The following is an 18,038-nucleotide window of genomic DNA, read 5'->3' on the forward strand; positions in this document are numbered from 1 at the left end:
GGTTGCGATTTGGCAGCTTCAAACAACCCATCAATCTCCACTCGGACGATGTCATTCTGTCCCTAGAGAACCCACGAACGGCCCTTCCGGCCTGCATCGCGGAAATGGACACCTTCGCAAAGGTTGCAGGCTTCAAAATGAACTTAAACAAATCTGTGGTCCTGGATCTGTCCCTCACTCCTTCCACCAAAACTTTCTTACAAGACCTCTTCCCCTTACAATGGTCATCCGTACTCGTGCTATATTTGGGGATCCAGCTAGCCCCCACCTTGCCTGCCATGGTGAAGGCCAATTACGCCACACTCCTCGCAAAGGTACAAGAGGAGCTGAGACGCTGGAGGTGCGGCACTCTTTCCTGGCTGGGTAGAATTGCAGCAGTCAAGATGACGGTCCTCCCCCAAATCCTCTATTTGTTCAGAGCACTTCCATTACAGCCACCTGTAGGCTGGATTCAACAAATACAAGCAGACCTTTCGCGCTTTATCTGGCAGGGCCGGAAACCCAGACTAAAGAGGACACTGTCCACTCTAGCCCCGGAGGCCGGGGGACTGGGGATACCGGATCTGCACAAATACTTTCAGGCAGCGCAGCTATGCTATCTAGTGGAGTGGAGCAGGAGGCAATCAGACAAACACTGGCTCTTCCTGGACCAGGCCTTGGCAGGGCGCCCACTTCAGGAAATACCCTTCTTGCGCAAAGCCTACCGACCCGCTAACCTGTATGCTTCCTTTGTCACGAGAGTCCCCCTGAGGGTGTGGGACGCCACCAACACTACTTACCACCTTCCCCTCGCCACTTACACCACTGGTCAATAACCCAGATTTCACCCCGGGACTAGAAAAAGGAGCCTTCGCACATTGGCGACCCGCGGGGTGTTCTTGCCTCTGCCATATATATGGCCCAGATGTGGTCATTCCCTTTCCGCTTTTTAAACAAGAATACGCACTATCAGAGATGGACCGGCTGCGCTACATGCAGGTCCGCCACTGGGCACTACACCCACAGGTGAGAGAGATGGCGGATAGGAAACTTCTACCCTACGAACAGTGGCTAATATCCCGCACTTCAGACACTAAGCTGATCTCCGATCTCTATAAATTCCTGCAACCACCGTCCACACATCTCCACAACCCAGGTAGGGAACAATGGGAACGGGAACTGGGAAGGTCGCTGAGCCATAAAGAGTGGGACCAAATCTCCTACAGAGCCAGACACTCAGCATACCACACAGGGCTCACGGAAACACTTACCAAGGCATCCATGTACTGGTATTACACCCCAGAGAGAATACACGAAATGGATCGCAACAAGACCACAACTTGCTGGAGGGAATGTGGACACGTAGGCACACTTTCACACATCTTGTGGGACTGCCCGCTTCTCCACTCCTACTGGAAACAAGTGATAGATGACATTGACGCTCATTTCAAGACTGGGCTGCCCAGTTCCCTGCCTACATCCTGCTGGGTCTCCCTAACTGGTTGACATGCCCCTTGCGCTCCCGTAGGGGACGTCAGATTGCTATCGCCCTAGGCTCTGCAGTCCAGAATATCCTTAAAAACTGGCGCACCACTATGATCCCTTCCCTTACGGGGTGGTTACATAGGCTAACGCATGTGCTGGGGATGGAGAAGATGTCACTTACCCTAGCTGGAGACGTGGATCAGTTTGATGAACTCTGGCAACCATTCCACTCCCTGTTGGCCACTGAATTTAAAGAAATCACCTGCCCGAAATACATTTGCCTGTTGCGGCTCACTCCACCTGAAGGGGAGACCCCTTAATCAGGCTCCGAATGGGATGCCCATCCGGGGTGGGGGCGCAGAGATATGGGGTGAGATAGACTGGAGCACTGGATGGAGGGTGGGGGGGGTGGATGGGGAGGGGGAGTTGGGGGTTCGGGGAGGGGGTTTGTTCGGAGGGAGGCTTTTCTCTTACTGCAGCACTGTATCTACCAGAATAGCCCTGTTGGTTCGCTTACGTATGGACTGCCAATGGGAAGGATTCCAAGCCTCATGCACGCTTCTGGCCATTGCAGATCCACAGCTCACATGTAATGTATGTTTTGTGTCTTGGTGCTGCTTCAATAAAAACGATTTAAACATAAACATATCTCAGACCTGCTGTGGCGCCTTTTGTGTGCAGTGTTAAAGAACCATTTTGGCCTCGTAAAATAACCCTTTTGCCAAGCCTAAACCTTCCATTTAATACACATAATCACCCCTAGGGTAGGTCTAAACAGCCCACTTGGCGACCTTAGTAAACATTTTTAAGTGAAAACGTTTGTTTGGGAGTGGGTAGGAATGTCATGTTTGGTGTCTGAAGAATTGTAAAATTGAAAACCCCCTCTAATAGTAAAGTCTGACTTTGAGTCACAATTCTGAAAATGCTACTTTTAGAAAGTTGGCTTTTTCTTGTGCTAACCATTTGCCCCCACATGCATCAATCTAGGATTTTGCATTTCTTAAATAGCGAAAATTAAGGAATCGCTATTTAGGAAATGCAAAATGCTATGCATCAAGAAATCCTAAAAGTTTTTAGGATTTCTTAATTTTCGGAAATTGCGATTCCTTAATTGCGAAGTGCAATTAAGGAATGGCATTACATTGATTCCTAAGGGCCTAGAGGCCCATAGGAATCAATGTAGTCAATTGGAAGGCAGTAGCAAATTGCGAGTGGCACTTAGAAAATTTCATGGGTGCAGGGGGGGGTCCAAAGGACCCCCCCCTGCACCCCTGAAATGCATTTGAAAGTGCATGTTTCACACACACATGTCCTAAGGACATGTGTGTCTGTAACTGGACAGTTTAAAAAATGCATTTTTAAGCATTTTTAAACAATTTCGCAAATTACCACGAGGTTGAACCTCGTGGTAATTTGCACTTCCAATTTGAATAATCGCAATTTTTTTTTAAATGATGCATAGCTTTTAAGGAATCGCAAATTTGCAATTCCTTAAAAGCAATCACATTTTTGGAATTCGGTAAAAATACCGAATTACTCAAAAATGCTTGATGCATCCCAAACACATATTTAGGAAGTGCAAACGGCCGAATTTACCGATTCGCACCGTTTGCACTTCCTAAATAGGTTGATGCATGTGCCCCTTGGTCCCTGTAGCTTGTATCCTGGGTCACATGATTAGATGTAGTAGGCAGTTGGCCTTTGTGTATTCTTCCCAGACAGCATCACAATAGATGGTCTGAGTTTTGGCAGGAAAGGCTTGATATGGAAATTTGTACGAGTTTTATATGATTGATAATTACAGACATCTGCAATGGGGAGGCGGAGCTGTCACATACCACACCTGCACTTCAAAGGAACTGGTCCATCTCACACAGAAAGGACTTCATAATAGCCTGTTGGGCCACCAGACACGCTAGGACCAGGGCTAGGAGGTATGAAATTCCAGACACGTCTTTAAGGAGAAAACTTCAGGTTCTTCTTCCACTTCAAAGGGGACCCTCAGACCCACTCTTCAGTACACTCCTGGACCTGTGAATTCTAAAACGGACTGTCCTGCTGCCAAAGGAAGACTCTGCTGCCTGCTGTCAACTCAGGCTGAGTGACTCCAAGGCTCGGCTGACTGATCTCCTGTTCTGGGCTACAGGGACACAACCATCTCCAGAGGCCTTCCTGCAATTGCTCAGCTGACCTGCTGCACTGGACCTGCGTGAGCACTGCTGGCCTCTGCTGGAGTGTGTTACTGATCCCCATGACTTGCCTCTCCAGGCATCAGAAAGAGCTCCTCTTGTCTAACTGAAGGTTCCACCAGATCCCGCGCAAAGTAATGCAACGCCCTGCAAAGCCTTGCTGCACAGTTCATAGTAACCGACACAGAGCAACTCAAAGCCTTACTGTATAGCTTTGTTGAAACCAACGCCAGACTTGGTCCTGTGCCTAGACTGCGCTCTATCGCGCTTGGCCTGAACTTCGGACTTTGTCCCAGTCCAGCTCAATCAGATACCCTCAGTTGCCGATTTGTGCCTTTTTAATCTAAAATCCTTAAAATTGCATATTTTCAGTTCTACTGATTAGATTTTTGATGTCTAGGTGTCAAATAATTTCTTGTGCTGTCTTACCATTTGAGTGCTGGGTAAATACTTTAAGATATTGTGTCTAATAGGCCTTACTGCTTTTTGCCAAGCTACCAGAGGGTTAAGCACAGGTTAATTTAACGACTTCTTGTGGTTCACCCTGACAAGGATTGTGGCTGTTGCTTGAGAAGTGTTTACACACTCCCATCAACCAACAATGTAATCCTGGCCAGCCTAGCAGACCTAAATCCCCAGATGAAGGAGTTAATATATTGTTGGCATTTGTGGAGTTATTTAGAGTCGAATGTCAGTGGAATAGCATTAAAGATAAATGTATATTTGGGGAGGATGGTCATTTTCACTAAGCGTGTTCTCCCATAAACCGTAAGAGGGAGGAAGGACCATGCTTTCAAAAGTGCCTTGGACTCGCGGGAAACCCGATCTAGATTAGTCTGGGCCAAAATACCGATATCATGGGTAATTCTGGCTCCCAGGTAGCGAATTGAAGGTGTTACTGGAAGTTGAAGGTTATCGATATTCCAGGTCATGAGATCGGTTTTCCCAGCATTCATTTCATAACTCGAGTACTTCCCAAACTCCTCTGCCCTCCTTACGACCGTCCGTTGTATAGATAACAATGTCGTCAGCATAGAGCCCGACCTTTTTCTCCCAACCATGGAAAGAGAAAGGCGGGATGCTGCAGACATCCCTAAGAGTCTGAACAAAGGATTCGACATATAAATTAAACAGGAGGGGGGAAAGCGGACATCCCTGTCTTGTCCCCCTCATCATTTGGAAAGGCTCTGTACGGGCGCCGTTGACCAAGAGGCTGGCCCTAGGATCACTTTATAACAGGTTTATTGCTCGACAAAATTTAGGACCAAGTTGGAATTTCCTCAATACGGCATCTAGATAGGGCCAGTTGACCCTATTGAATGCTTTTGTGGCGTCGAGTGTCATGATCGCGAGAGGGAGAAAAAAAGTTGAGGCGATATCAATCGCCCCAACCAGATCATAAGTTAGGTCAGCCAGTTGGCGTCACCGGATTAAACCCTTTTGGTCATGATGGATAATCGTACCGATCTCCCTCCCAAGACGTGCTTCCAAAATTGCTGCAAAGATCTTATAGTCGTTATTTAGGAGCGAGATCGGGCGATAAGATCCACACTCGATCGGATCCTTTCCCGTTTTTAGAACTAGGGCAATATTTGCCTCACCCCATGACATGGGAGGCGCCCGGGTCCCCCGGGTCCGATGATGAGGCCCTGTACTCCAGGTCCAGGGGGAGGCCCCCCGTGCCACGACGAACTGGGTCGACAGCTTGAATAAGCCTTGACGGAGTAAGACCTTCCGGAAGATACCTCCCGCCAATTTGATACGTGAAAGAATGAGACCACTTTGGTCTCCAGCCTTTCAAGGACATTAATGGTGGTTGGATATTTCTTGGAATGACAATGCGGCTAATGAGGACAAAAAAAAACAACAAAAAAAAGCAATGTAATCCTGCAGATTGGTCCTCAGTGGTGGGATTTAGTACTTCTGCTTGTGCAGTCTCATAAAGTGATTCATGTAACACAAAAATCCCAATTAATAATTTTACACCAAATCTGACCTTGTTTCAAATTCTTCTTGATTGTCCTCTTGTTTTTTCAAATTCACTTCCATTATACCTGACTTGTGCGCCTGACTTGTGCGCCAGAAAACATGGAGTTTGAGCTTAGCAACTTGAGAGCTACACTGTGGCTTGGCTCAGAGGATTTTGCAGTGAGAGGTGGGTTTCAGCACTCCAGGGCTTCAAAAAAAAGGAATTTCATAACTGCCTAAGGTCCTCAGGGTCTGGTGGAAGGAAAGCCAGTTATAGGCTACAGAGGCGGAGGTGGATGTTAAGGAGGAGGAAGTGGAATTTGAGAGGGAGCAGGAAGAGGAGATGGAAGGGAAGGGTGGCATCCCCCTAATCATGGCTCCAGAGATCAGAGGAGGTCCCACAGGAGTGAAGTCCCCTGTCAGATCCTGTGCCAGCCGCAGTGACTCAGCCCACACCCTCTCCGAAGAAGAGCTAGTGGACAAGAAAGCACAGAGAGAGAGTTCACGCAAAATCTTGTTAAGTTAATATAGGAGGCAGCAAAGGAGGAGACTGCAGCCAAAAGGGCCACTGAGTTAAGGAAATTGGCCAGGGAAGAAGAGAAGAGGGCAGCAGAGGAGACTGCTACCCAGAGGGCCCTCAAGCAAAAGAAACCACCCTGGAGGAAAGGAGAATGGCCCGTGAGCTAAGTCTCAAAGAACTGGACATCAGGGCCAAACACAAACAGTGGATCAACAACTGCGCCAACACCCTCGCCCCCCTCAAGATCTCCACAACCAACCACACCAACAAGAAAGCAGCCTGGTTCACCGAGGACATCCGGACCTTCAAGCACACGTGTCGGAAGCTGGAGAAGAAATGGCTCTGCGACCGATCTCCAGACTGCCTCACAGCCCACAAGAACGCTACCCGCAGACACCACCAACTTATCAGGACCACCTTCAAGGACTGCCTAGACAACAAAGCACACAACACCAAAGAGCTCTTCAGCATTGTGAAAGAACTCTCCAACCCCAGCTCCAACACCAACGACATTCCACCATTGCAAGAACTTTGCGACTCCCTGGCCACCTTCTTTCACCGCAAGATCACCGACATCCACGACAACTTCAACTGCGACACCCCCACACCCACCACCATGACTACCATCCCACGACCTCCACCCACACCAATCGCCTAACCACCTGGTCCAGCGTCAGCAACGAAGACACCATCAAAACCATGAACTCCATCCACTCCAGATTTTCTTCCGACCCGTGCCCTCACCACGTTTTCAACATTGCCAGCAAAACCATCGCACCCCACCTCCGGAAAACAATCAACATCTCCTTCGAGACAGCATCCTTCCCGGAAAGCTGGAAACACGCTGAGATCAACGCCCTTCTGAAGAAACCCAAGGCGGACCCCAAGGACCTCAAGAACTTCTGGCCATCTCCCTGCTTCCGTTTCCGGCAAAAGTGACAAACAGCTAACCCGCTACCTCGAAGACAACAACATCCTGGACCCCTCCCAACCCGGCTTCCGCTTCAACCACAGCACCGAGACCGCCCTCACCGCCGCCACCGACGACATCGGACAAAGGAGAAACAGCCGCCCTCATCCTCCAGGACCTGTCAGCTGCCTTTGACAAGGTCCGCCACCGCACCCTATCAGCGCACCTACACAACGCTAGAATCCAAGAGAAGGCCCTGGCCTGGACCACATCCTTCCTCTCCGGCAGAACCCTTCCTCTCAAAAACCACTGAGATCATCTGCGGCGTCCCACAAGGATCCTCCCTTAGCCCAACGCTGTTCAACATCTACATGGCACCTCTCGCCCACGTCGCACAACAGCACAACCTCAACATCATCTCCTACGCCGACGACACCCAGTTGATCATATCCCTCACCGAAGACTCCCACACCGCCAAAGCCAACCTTCACAGAGGAATGAAGGCTGTCGCCGACTGGATGAAGGACAGCAGACTGACTGACAAGACGGAGGTCCTCATCCTCGAACCCACCCGGTCGACTCCTGGTGGCCCACATCGCTAGGCACAGCCCCGGAACCCACCGACCACGCACGCAACCTGGGGTTCATCCTCAACTCCACTCTCTCCATGACCAAGCAAGTCAACGCCGTCTCCGCGTCTTGTTTCAACACCCTCCGGATGCTCTGCAGGATCTTCAAATGGATCCCTCCCGACACGAGAAAAACCGTCACCCAGGCCCTCATCACCGGCAGACTCGACTACGGGAACGCCCTCTACTCAGGAACAACATCCAAGCTCCTGAGACGACTACAACGAATCCAGAACGCCTCGGCACGACTGATCTTCGATGTCCCCCGATGCAGCCACATCACACCCCACCTGAGAAGCCTACATTGGCTCCCCGTCAACAAGAGAATCAACTTCAAACTCCTCACCCACGCACACAAAGCACTACACAACACCAGACCAACATACCTCAACAACCGACTCAGCTTCCACACACCCTCCCGCACCCTCCGCTCTGCCACCCTCGCCACAGTCCCTCGTATCTGGAAAACCACCGGCGGCGGCAGATCCTTCTCCTACCTCGCCGCCAAGACCTGGAACCCTCTCCCTACCAGCCTACGACAGACCCAGGACCTACTGGCCTTCAGAAGATTTCTCAAAGTTGTTGTGATGAATACCATAGATAACTGGTTTGAAGTCTATGAGGTTGCCCTTGAGATAACCAAGGTCCCTGAATATGGGGGGGGGGACAGTCTCTGTAGGAACATACCTAGTGAGGAGAGGAATACCCTGCTGGACAGGATGAGGTACCTTCCCCCCCATGAAGGACACCATTATCAAAAAGTGTGGGCTTACCCCAGAGAGGAATTGTCAGGATTCCCCGGCCGCTGGTAAATCACTGCCTGCAGCTCGAATCTGTACCGAGCATAAAAAACTACAATTCCCATGATTCCTAGCGCGGCGCGTAGGAATGACGATATGCGACCAGGAAATGGGATATTACGGCGGTAGTGGAAGACGCCTTGCCGATTATTCCTTCCTGGCGAGCATGTAGGACGGCTCGTGTGACTTGTTCTTCGGTTGGTGCTATCTTCAGTATGCTGAGGTAAGCTCAAGCCGGATTGTACTTCGGACCCGTTGGAATATCAGGTGGGGCTTAGGAAGCGCCTGTTTCGGTTGCTGAATTTCCGATTCTTGGAACTCTGTTTTCACCACCTTGTGGATTACTGGGGAGGGGCTTAGGAAGCGCCCACATCGCGTTTGGCGAGCTTCATATTCAGGTTTCCCCGATCAAGGGGGGTGCTTGTAATTTGCTGAATTATAAACTACTGTTTCCGTTATCTCCAACTTGGTTGGGTTCTACTTTCTGGTTGGATACTGAGGCTAAGTATCCTTGTACTGGTGGAGAAGTGTGGTTCATGCTTTTCCTTGCAGAGACGTATCTGCAGGGGAACTAAGTCCTTAACAACCTTTCATTTTTGCTGGGCTGTTTTCTTTGGTTCTTTATTCTTAGATTAGTACCCTAAAAGACTCCCATTCTAGGTGGTTGAGATACGTTTAGGGTGCTTGGTGCACTTACCTGTACATTATATTGAACTCCAAATCGGAGGGGATGTTGTTTTCTTTTCACTGGACTGAGTGACAGGTTATGTGAATTCTTGTTGGCCTTCAAGTCCTCTTCCATTTCTCAGTAGGGTAGGTGTTTAAACGTTCTTCCTCATATACTGTGTTTTTGAACCCTATCCATAGAGGCGGGCAGGAAGGGGCATATTTATGGTCTTCTTTATGTATTTAAGCAGAACTGTCTGGGAATTGAGAAGACGCCTGTTCTGTCACTCTTCGTTCCAACATACCTGTATGATTTTTCAGGTGGGTGACAAACATAATATATTTGGTAGAGAGAATTCAGGTCTAGAGTAACTCTCCCATTGATCCCCTGCTTTATATATTCACAGGTTTCCAGCTCCAGCCGCCCAGCTGTTCCCCTCCGGACTTCCCTACTTTTTCCCCCGCTTGATCTCCTTAATAGTCTGTGTTACTAATAGCCAGACTTGGGATGATCTAGAGGTGGGCCCCTTTACAGCATCAATCCAATCCTGAGGAGCAACGACGACAGGCCTGACAGAATAATCGGCCCACGAGTTCTTCTCCTCCTGGTTGCATTGAATAAAGGGATGGCCACCTTAGATGATGTCCTGGCAGCGTTAGCTTTAGTGCAAACGGAATTAGTCACCTCACGTCAAGAGACCGCAGCACTGCAGGCTCGGTTTGATACCGCACAGCGTAACCCTTTTGATGCAGGGGCCCCTGCCCCTCAACCTGCCTCAGTAGTGGTAGAAATGCCTTCCCCTGTTCCATTGGCCCCCCCTGAACGCTTTCTGGGTGATAGAAAAAAGGTACAAGTATTTATGACCCAGGTTTTATTACACTTCACTTGTAAACCTAAGCCAGGGTTTTTTTTCTGATTTCCTATCTGGGTGGAGAAGCAGCCCATAGTGAAGAGTAACGACGCTATTCTTTATGACTGGGATCTATTTAGAATAGAGTTCGAAAAGACCTTTGATTGGCTGGCCGAAACTTTTTCCGCTGATAAAGAATTACTTGTTCTTAAACAGGGCTCTTCCGACCTAGTAACATATCTGAACCATTTTCGGAGATTGATAGCGGAAACTGATTGGCCTGAGGCAAAGCAAATGGTTCTGTTCTACCAGGAACTCACAGACAACCTAAAAGATGTCATCGCGCAAGTTGAACCCCAACCTACGACATGTGCTGCCTTCATTGATTTGGCCTTACGTCTAGACCACAGACTACGAGAACGAAAAGGAGAACAAGGAAGAAAGGACAGACCAGTACTTTTGGGTGGAAAGCCAGCCACTGGGGAGAGGCCTGAAGGAAAAGCAGAACTAATGGAAATCGGAGTGGTACGGGCATCCTTAACCCCGAGTGAAAGAGAACATCGCCGTAAATTTGGGCTCTGCCTTTATTGCGGAAAGAAAGGACACTTCTTAAGGTAATGCCCTGTGAAACCTAAGGGGGGTCGTTACCGTGCAGGACAGGTGGCAGTGTCCACAGTTGAAAAGGGGTCGGAAAACTCCAACGCTTGAGTTTACCAGAAGGGAGAAACTCGAGCACTCACTTCATCCCTTCAGTGACGGAAGAAGACTACGTGGGAAATCACCTGTTCTTTCTAGATATGGAGTTGTGGATAAACCACAATCCCAAGAACATTCGAGCTATGATAGACTCCGGAGCCACTGGCTGTTTTATGGATCTAGCGGAAGCCCGGCGTTTGGGGGTAATTCCTGTTATCAAGTCTGTTCCTGAGGCTGTCTTTGTGGTGGACGGACATGAGCTGGAATCTGGCCCTATCAACCAACATACGCCTGAATACGAGATGTGGTATGGGAACTATCATAAAGAAAATATATCCTTCAACCTCATTCATGCCCCTACATACGGGGTAATCTTGGGACTTCCTTGGTTGAAAAAACATGAACCCACCATCCGTTGGACGGATCAGACCTTGCAGTTCCGCTCCGCTTATTGTCAAGAACACTGCCTTCAAGAGGATTCGCGACCTTCCATGGCTCTGGCAGCTACTCATCACATTTCCACGGCTGCAGAGAAAGATGTAGCACTACCTCGTTGCTATCAAAAATATGAAGAGGTGTTCAGTAAAACGAAGGCTGAAGTGCTCCCTCCGCATCGTGAATACGACTGCCGTATTGATTTGACGCCGGGGTCTGTGATTCCCTGTGGTAGGATCTACGCTCTATCACAACCCGAAACTGAACATCTCCGGGAATACTTGGATGACCTCCTTAAGTTGGGATTCATTAGGCCCTCCAGATCTCCAGCGGCTTCCCCGCTTTTTTTTATCCCTAAAGCAAATGGGGAGTTACGTTGCTGCATTGATTACAGGGCATTAAATGCCATCACAATAAAGAATCAGTACCCGCTCCCATTGATACCAGTGTTGTTGGAGCAAGTGAGATCCGCCACCATATACACCAAATTGGACCTGAGAGGAGCCTATCATTTAGTGAGGATGCGAAGTGGCGATGAGTGGAAGACCGCTTTCAAAACACGGTACGGGCTTTTTGAGTACCTGGTGATGCCCTTTGGGCTCTGTAATGCCCCAGCCTCATTTCAATTTTTTTTGAATGAGGTGTTAAGAGACTTTTTAGACATCTTCGTAGTCGTCTACATTGATGACATCCTGATTTATTCTAACGGAGAAATGGAACATCAACAACATGTCTGTCAAGTCCTTCACGCCTTACACCAGAATCATCTATATTGCAAGTTAACAAAGTGTGAGTTCCATGTCACCACTGTTGAATTCTTAGGAGTTATGCTCACTCCTTCAGGTCAAGTGATGGCGGAACGAAAGATACGTGCAATCGTGGAGTGGCCGAGACCTCACAACATCAAAGACATTCAACGACTTCTTGGTTTCGCAAACTTCTATAGGAGGTTCATCGCTCACTTCTCTGACATGGTAACTCCACTTACTAAGCTAACCAGGAAGAACACTCCCTTTGAATGGGGTTTAGCAGAACAAACAGCATTCGAACGATTGAAAATTGCTTTCACTACTGCACCGGTGCTAACCCATGCTGACCCGAAACTCCCTTTTGTGGTGGAAGCGGATGCTTCCGAACTGGCAGTTGGAGCAGTGCTCTCCCAAAGGAATGAGAGTACCGGTCATCTCCATCCCATTGCCTTCATGTCTCGAAAATTGAACATCGCGGAGCGCAACTATACCATTGCGGAAAAAGAACTGCTAGCAATCAAAGACGCCTTCGCAGAATGGAGGCATTGGTTGATGGGAGCCTCTCAACAAATTACGGTGTACACCGACCACCGTAACTTACAGTTTATGCGAGCTGCTCGTCACCTTACTCCTAGACAACTACGATGGATGCTGTTTTTTGCCGAATTTCATTTCATGGTTACATTTCGTCCAGGGTGTGACAACCGGAAGGCTGATGCACTCTCGCGTCAAGAAAACTGCCCAGCGACGACTGTATCACCTGAGAAAAGCATCATTGATCCCAGAAAAGTGGTGGGAGTAATACACACAGAGGAGTTTCTTCACAAAGTCAAAAAAGGTATTCAAACCTTTGTCTGGAAATCATGGATCCGCCTACATCCGGAGTGGAAAATTCGACAAGGGTTGCCAAGAAAGGGCACACAGCTGCTCCTTCCTACGTTAGCCTTAAGACAACAGGCTTTTCAATGGTGTCACGAGCTGCCGTGTGCAGGACACACAGGAGGAAAGAAAACATTGGAGAAAATGCTACGCATGTACTGGTGGCCAACCATTCGTCCTGATGTATTTGCATGGGTACAGCGATGTGACACTTGTTCTCAGGCCAAGAGTGATCATCGTCCGACACAGGGACTTCTGCAAAGTATGCCCACTCCTGTGAGTCCTTGGGAGAGCTTTTGTGTGGACTTTGTGGTTGGTCTCCCTAAAGATCAGGGGATGACAGCTATAGTGGTAATTGTGGACTACTTGACTAAATTGGGTCATTTCGTTGCATGTAAAGGAGTCCCAACTGCCAGCCAGCTTGCCCATTTATTGCTCCTTCATGTAGTCCGGTTACATGGACTACCAAAGGTTATTGTTTCGGACAGGGGAGCCCAGTTCACCGCTAAGTTTTGGAAAGTCTGGTGTAATAGGTTAGGCATAGCTTCTTCCTTGTCCACCAGCTTTCATCCCCAAACAGACGGTCAAACCGAAAGGCTAAATCAAACGCTCAAGCAATACCTGAGATGTTTTGTTGATACTACTACTGAGGCATGGGTTGACTGGTTATGGACTGCTGAAGTGTCATATAATGATGCTGTGCTTTCTTCCACTTCCTACACACCATTTTTCTGCACCTACGAGTTTCACCCTAGATTCGCCCCTTTGAGTGTCCCATCCTCAGAAATTCCAATCCCTCAATTGCAGGCAAGGTTAGTGCAGTTGCGGGAAACTGTGCTACTAGCGAGGAAGAATCTTGTAAAAGCTAAACTGAAATATAAGGCACAGGCTGATAAACGTCGGAGGTCTTGCCCTCTTTACAGCAAGGGAGACTGGGTATGGTTGTCCACTAGACATATCCGCTTGCGCAAATATAGTGTCTTCAATCCTAGGTTTATTGGCCCCTATCAGGTGATTCGCCACATCAACCCGGTGGCTGTGAAACTGATCCTTCCTGCACATTTCAGGATTCATCTGGTGTTCCATGTGTCGCTACTCAAACCAGCGAAGGGTCCCCGTTCTAAAGCCCCTGCGCCTGTGAAAGTCCAACAGGATGTTGAGTACGAAGTGAGGAGTATCTTGGACGCACGTAGGGTGCGGGGCAAGCTCCAGTATTTGGTGTCATGGAAAGGTTATGGGCCGGAGGAAGACTCCTGGGAACCTGTTGGTGCTGTTCATGCCCCTAGACTGGTTAAGAAGTTCCATCTGTCTCATCCGGGCAAGCCTGGTGGCAGTCAGTGAATCTTGCTAGGGGGGGTGTTCTGTCAGGATTCCCCGGCCGCTGGTAAATCACTGCCTGCAGCTCGAATCTGTACCGAGCATGAAAACCTACAATTCCCATAATTCCTAGCGCGGCGCGTAGGAATGACGATATGCGACCAGGAAATGGGATATTACGGCGGTAGTGGAAGACGCCTTGCCGATTATTCCTTCCTGGCGAGCATGTAGGACGGCTCGTGTGACTTGTTCTTCGGTTGGTGCTATCTTCAGTATGCTGAGGTAAGCTCAAGCCGGATTGTACTTCGGACCCGTTGGAATATCAGGTGGGGCTTAGGAAGCGCCCGTTTCGGTTGCTGAATTTCCGATTCTTGGAACTCTGTTTTCATCACCTTGTGGATTACTGGGGAGGGGCTTAGGAAGCTCCCACATCGCGTTTGGCGAGCTTCATATTCAGGTTTCCCCGATCAAGGGGGGTGCTTGTAATTTGCTGAATTATAAACTACTGTTTCCGTTATCTCCAACTTGGTTGGGTTCTACTTTCTGGTTGGATACTGAGGCTAAGTATCCTTGTACTGGTGGAGAAGTGTGGTTCATGCTTTTCCTTGCAGCGACGTATCTGCAGGGGAACTAAGTCCTTAACAACCTTTCATTTTTGCTGGGCTGTTTTCTTTGGTTCTTTGTTCTTGGATTAGTACCCTAAAAGACTCCCATTCTAGGTGGTTGAGATACGTTTAGGGTGCTTGGTGCACTTACCTGTACATTATATTGAACTCCAAATCGGAGGGGATGTTGTTTTCTTTTCACTGGACTGAGTGACAGGTTATGTGAATTCTTGTTGGCCTTCAAGTCCTCTTCCATTTCTCAGTAGGGTAGGTGTTTACACGTTCTTCCTCATATACTGTGTTTTTGAACCCTATCCATAGAGGCGGGCAGGAAGGGGCATATTTATGGTCTTCTTTATGTATTTAAGCAGAACTGTCTGGGAATTGAGAAGACGCCTGTTCTGTCACTCTTCGTTCCAACATACCTGTATGATCTTTCAGGTGGGTGACAAACATAATATATTTGGTAGAGAGAATTTAGGTCTAGAGTAACTCTCCCATTGATCCCCTGCTTTATATATTCACAGGTTTCCAGCTCCAGCCGCCCAGCTGTTCCCCTCCGAAATTCCCAACTTTTTCCCCCGCTTGATCTCCTTAATAGTCTGTGTTACTAATAGCCAGACTTGGGATGATCTAGAGGTGGGCCCCTTTACAGCATCAATCCAATCCTGAGGAGCAACAACGACAGGCCTGACAGGAATGATGAGAAGTCCACAAGTGAAGTAGTATTTAAGTGATACTTTAATCCAAGATGTACAGAGAGACCCCACCAGGAGCATCCAGCATGGTGCTCAGCCCAGCCAACTGTAAACTCTCAGGCAGAACACCAACATTCTGAAAGGTGCATCACATGAACATTCCAATAGAGGTAGAGAAGGATAGCATAGAGAAAACCAAGATACCACAAATAGGCAAGTGATTAGGGCCAGCCAGAAGATGCCCCAACAGTTCTAGGTAAATTGTATGAATTACTTTTGTAAGGCAATAGACGGTTGGGTAAAGATCAGTAATATAAAGGTTTACCAAGGGCTGCACAACTTATTTGCCAGAGAGCACATGTTCAGCAATTATTTTCCAGAGCTGTGCCTAAACCGAGTGGACTGTAAGCTCACCGGAGCCCTGGAGCTTGCCTAGGAGTTGGACCACTGGCTCAGCACCAGGGTTCAAAATAAGGTACCTGGGAGTTTCCCCAAGTAGGGTGGTTCAGGTTTCCCTAGAAGAGTGAGAGGTCCTGAGAGAGATAGACAAGTCCCAGAGTAAGGTGGGGCAAACTGTTTCCATGCCCCTTCTGAAAACCAGGGGGGAGGTTCTTGTGGGCAGTGGCCCGGACATCCCATTTCCATATACGCTCCTTTGATTGTTTCCCGTTAGGACGCAGGCAGGGGGGGACTATATCTGCCAAAAAAACACACCCACTGGTGGGAACTTTACAGGGGAGGTCAATCTGGACTTAGGCGCAAACAGTCCCCAGGTCAGGTGCCAGAACGTGCCCTAATTTCCCATAGTTGGGTATCTTTATATACCAAGCCCACAGCCAGGAATACCCTACTCCAATACACTAGTTTTCACCCCAGGAGCCACACGGATAGCATACCGTACAGTCAGTTCCTCCGAATCCGAAGGAATTGTACGGACATACGAGATTATCTATCCCATTCAGATACTTTGAAAGAAAAACTGTTACACCGAGGCTATCCCAGAAAACTCGTCAAGGATTCATTCAAAAGAGCCAGATATGCCAATCGAGACCTCATGTTTCTACCGAAACACACTGAGCCCGCTGAACAACTGGTGTGTATCACTCGCCACTCCAACCTGAACCACAAAGTGAGACAGATCATAAATTCAAGCTGGCACCTTCTAAACCTGGAGAAAGACAAAACCCCTCTTGGCCGACCCATATTTGCCTTTAAAAGGAACAAAAACCTAAGAAACCATGTTGTCAGGGGCAAAATGCCGGAGGCTCCCTCCAGTATCCAAACTGCCATTACAAATCTGAACCCTGTTTTTGGCAATCATCGATGTGGCACATGCCATGCTTGCCCCCACGCTATAGTAGGTGACTCAGTGAGTACGACTGAGCGTACCATATCGGTGGCATGCAACAAAAAAAGGACCAACTGCCGCACCGCAAATATTATTTATGTCATTTTATGTCCCTGTGATCTCCCTTATGTAGGCGAAACCGGACGAGAATTTTGTCTTAGGATAGGCGAACACAAGTCCAATATCAGGAACAAGAAAACATCTGCCCCGATTGTCGCACACTGGCTGGATAAAGACCATGCAGAAAAAGAACTCCGATGGTTCATACTGGAGAAATAATGGCCAAACCGGGAGTTGATTCCACCAGCCTACGTAAGAAAAGAGAGGTATTCTGGATATTTATGCTCAACTCTGTGAAAAATGGCCACAATAAAGAACCCCTGGTCCAATGCTCTGCTGTGGCAAGGACACCCCTCTCGATACCCTCAACGAGTGGGTAACCCATCTCTATATCTATAATGTGACCCTCAGAGCAATCTCCCCTGAAAAAAGGAAGTCCCTTTCTGAATATCCAGTCCTAATCGTGCCTGACCTCAACTGGCCCCTTTTAACCCGGGGCCCGTCTCACCCTGACCCATTATCCCTTCGGCGGCGGACCCCAGACCCCCACTCGTCTCGATGAACGAGGTTTAGATATTCTACCTACTGATATAAAAGCCGCTCTTTGGAATCCTATACCGAGTTCAGCATTTGCTTCTACTATATACATACACTAGGAGCAGGACCCTTTGCTCTCATCTGCTCGTGAATTCTATCCACTCTAAGATGGCCGTTTCCCTGACTATGAGCCACTAATTGTCCATCCTCTATGTTGTGTCTGAGAACACACCTGAGACTACTCACGGACGGAGCCTTAAAAGGCCTGTTATCCGCCATGCAAGTCCTGCTAGCCTGTCTCCGAGAGAGGACGCCGCCCTACGGTCCGTGTGGAAACTTTGAATTCAGGTAAAAGCGCCCCCTAGCGACCCTCCTCGTGCGCCCCATGACCAGCTGTACTCTCTGTGTTTTGAGCATTTTTAATATCGGATAACCGCCTGTAAGATTTGACCCTCCTAACTGAAACTTTAATGTCTGCCACAGGGCCCTCACTCACCATATGTACCTCAAGCCCCCGTCACGCCTTTGACTGCGGCCATCCCGCCTATCTGCCCTCTGAAGAACACGCTGCGACGCGGTTCCTCCAGAACCCCGGGAACTGGGTAAGAGCGCTTTCCCTTAGGCAGCGCTGTTTAACTATAACGCTAAGTATTATGGTTAAATGAGTTCTTTTCCATTGGAACTCTCCTCCCCTCCCCAGGGCGTGGACCCATATCC

General features: G+C 48.6%; 1 protein-coding gene across 1 annotated transcript in view; it reads right to left on the reverse strand.

The window, feature by feature from the left end:
- LOC147717787 (complement factor B-like) overlaps positions 1–18,038 on the reverse strand; it is a 590,914-nt gene that overhangs the window by 270,312 nt on the left and 302,564 nt on the right. The window lies entirely within an intron of this gene.

Source organism: Lissotriton vulgaris, chromosome 5, assembly GCF_964263255.1.
Source record: "Lissotriton vulgaris chromosome 5, aLisVul1.2, whole genome shotgun sequence".
Lineage (NCBI taxonomy): Eukaryota > Metazoa > Chordata > Amphibia > Caudata > Salamandridae > Lissotriton > Lissotriton vulgaris.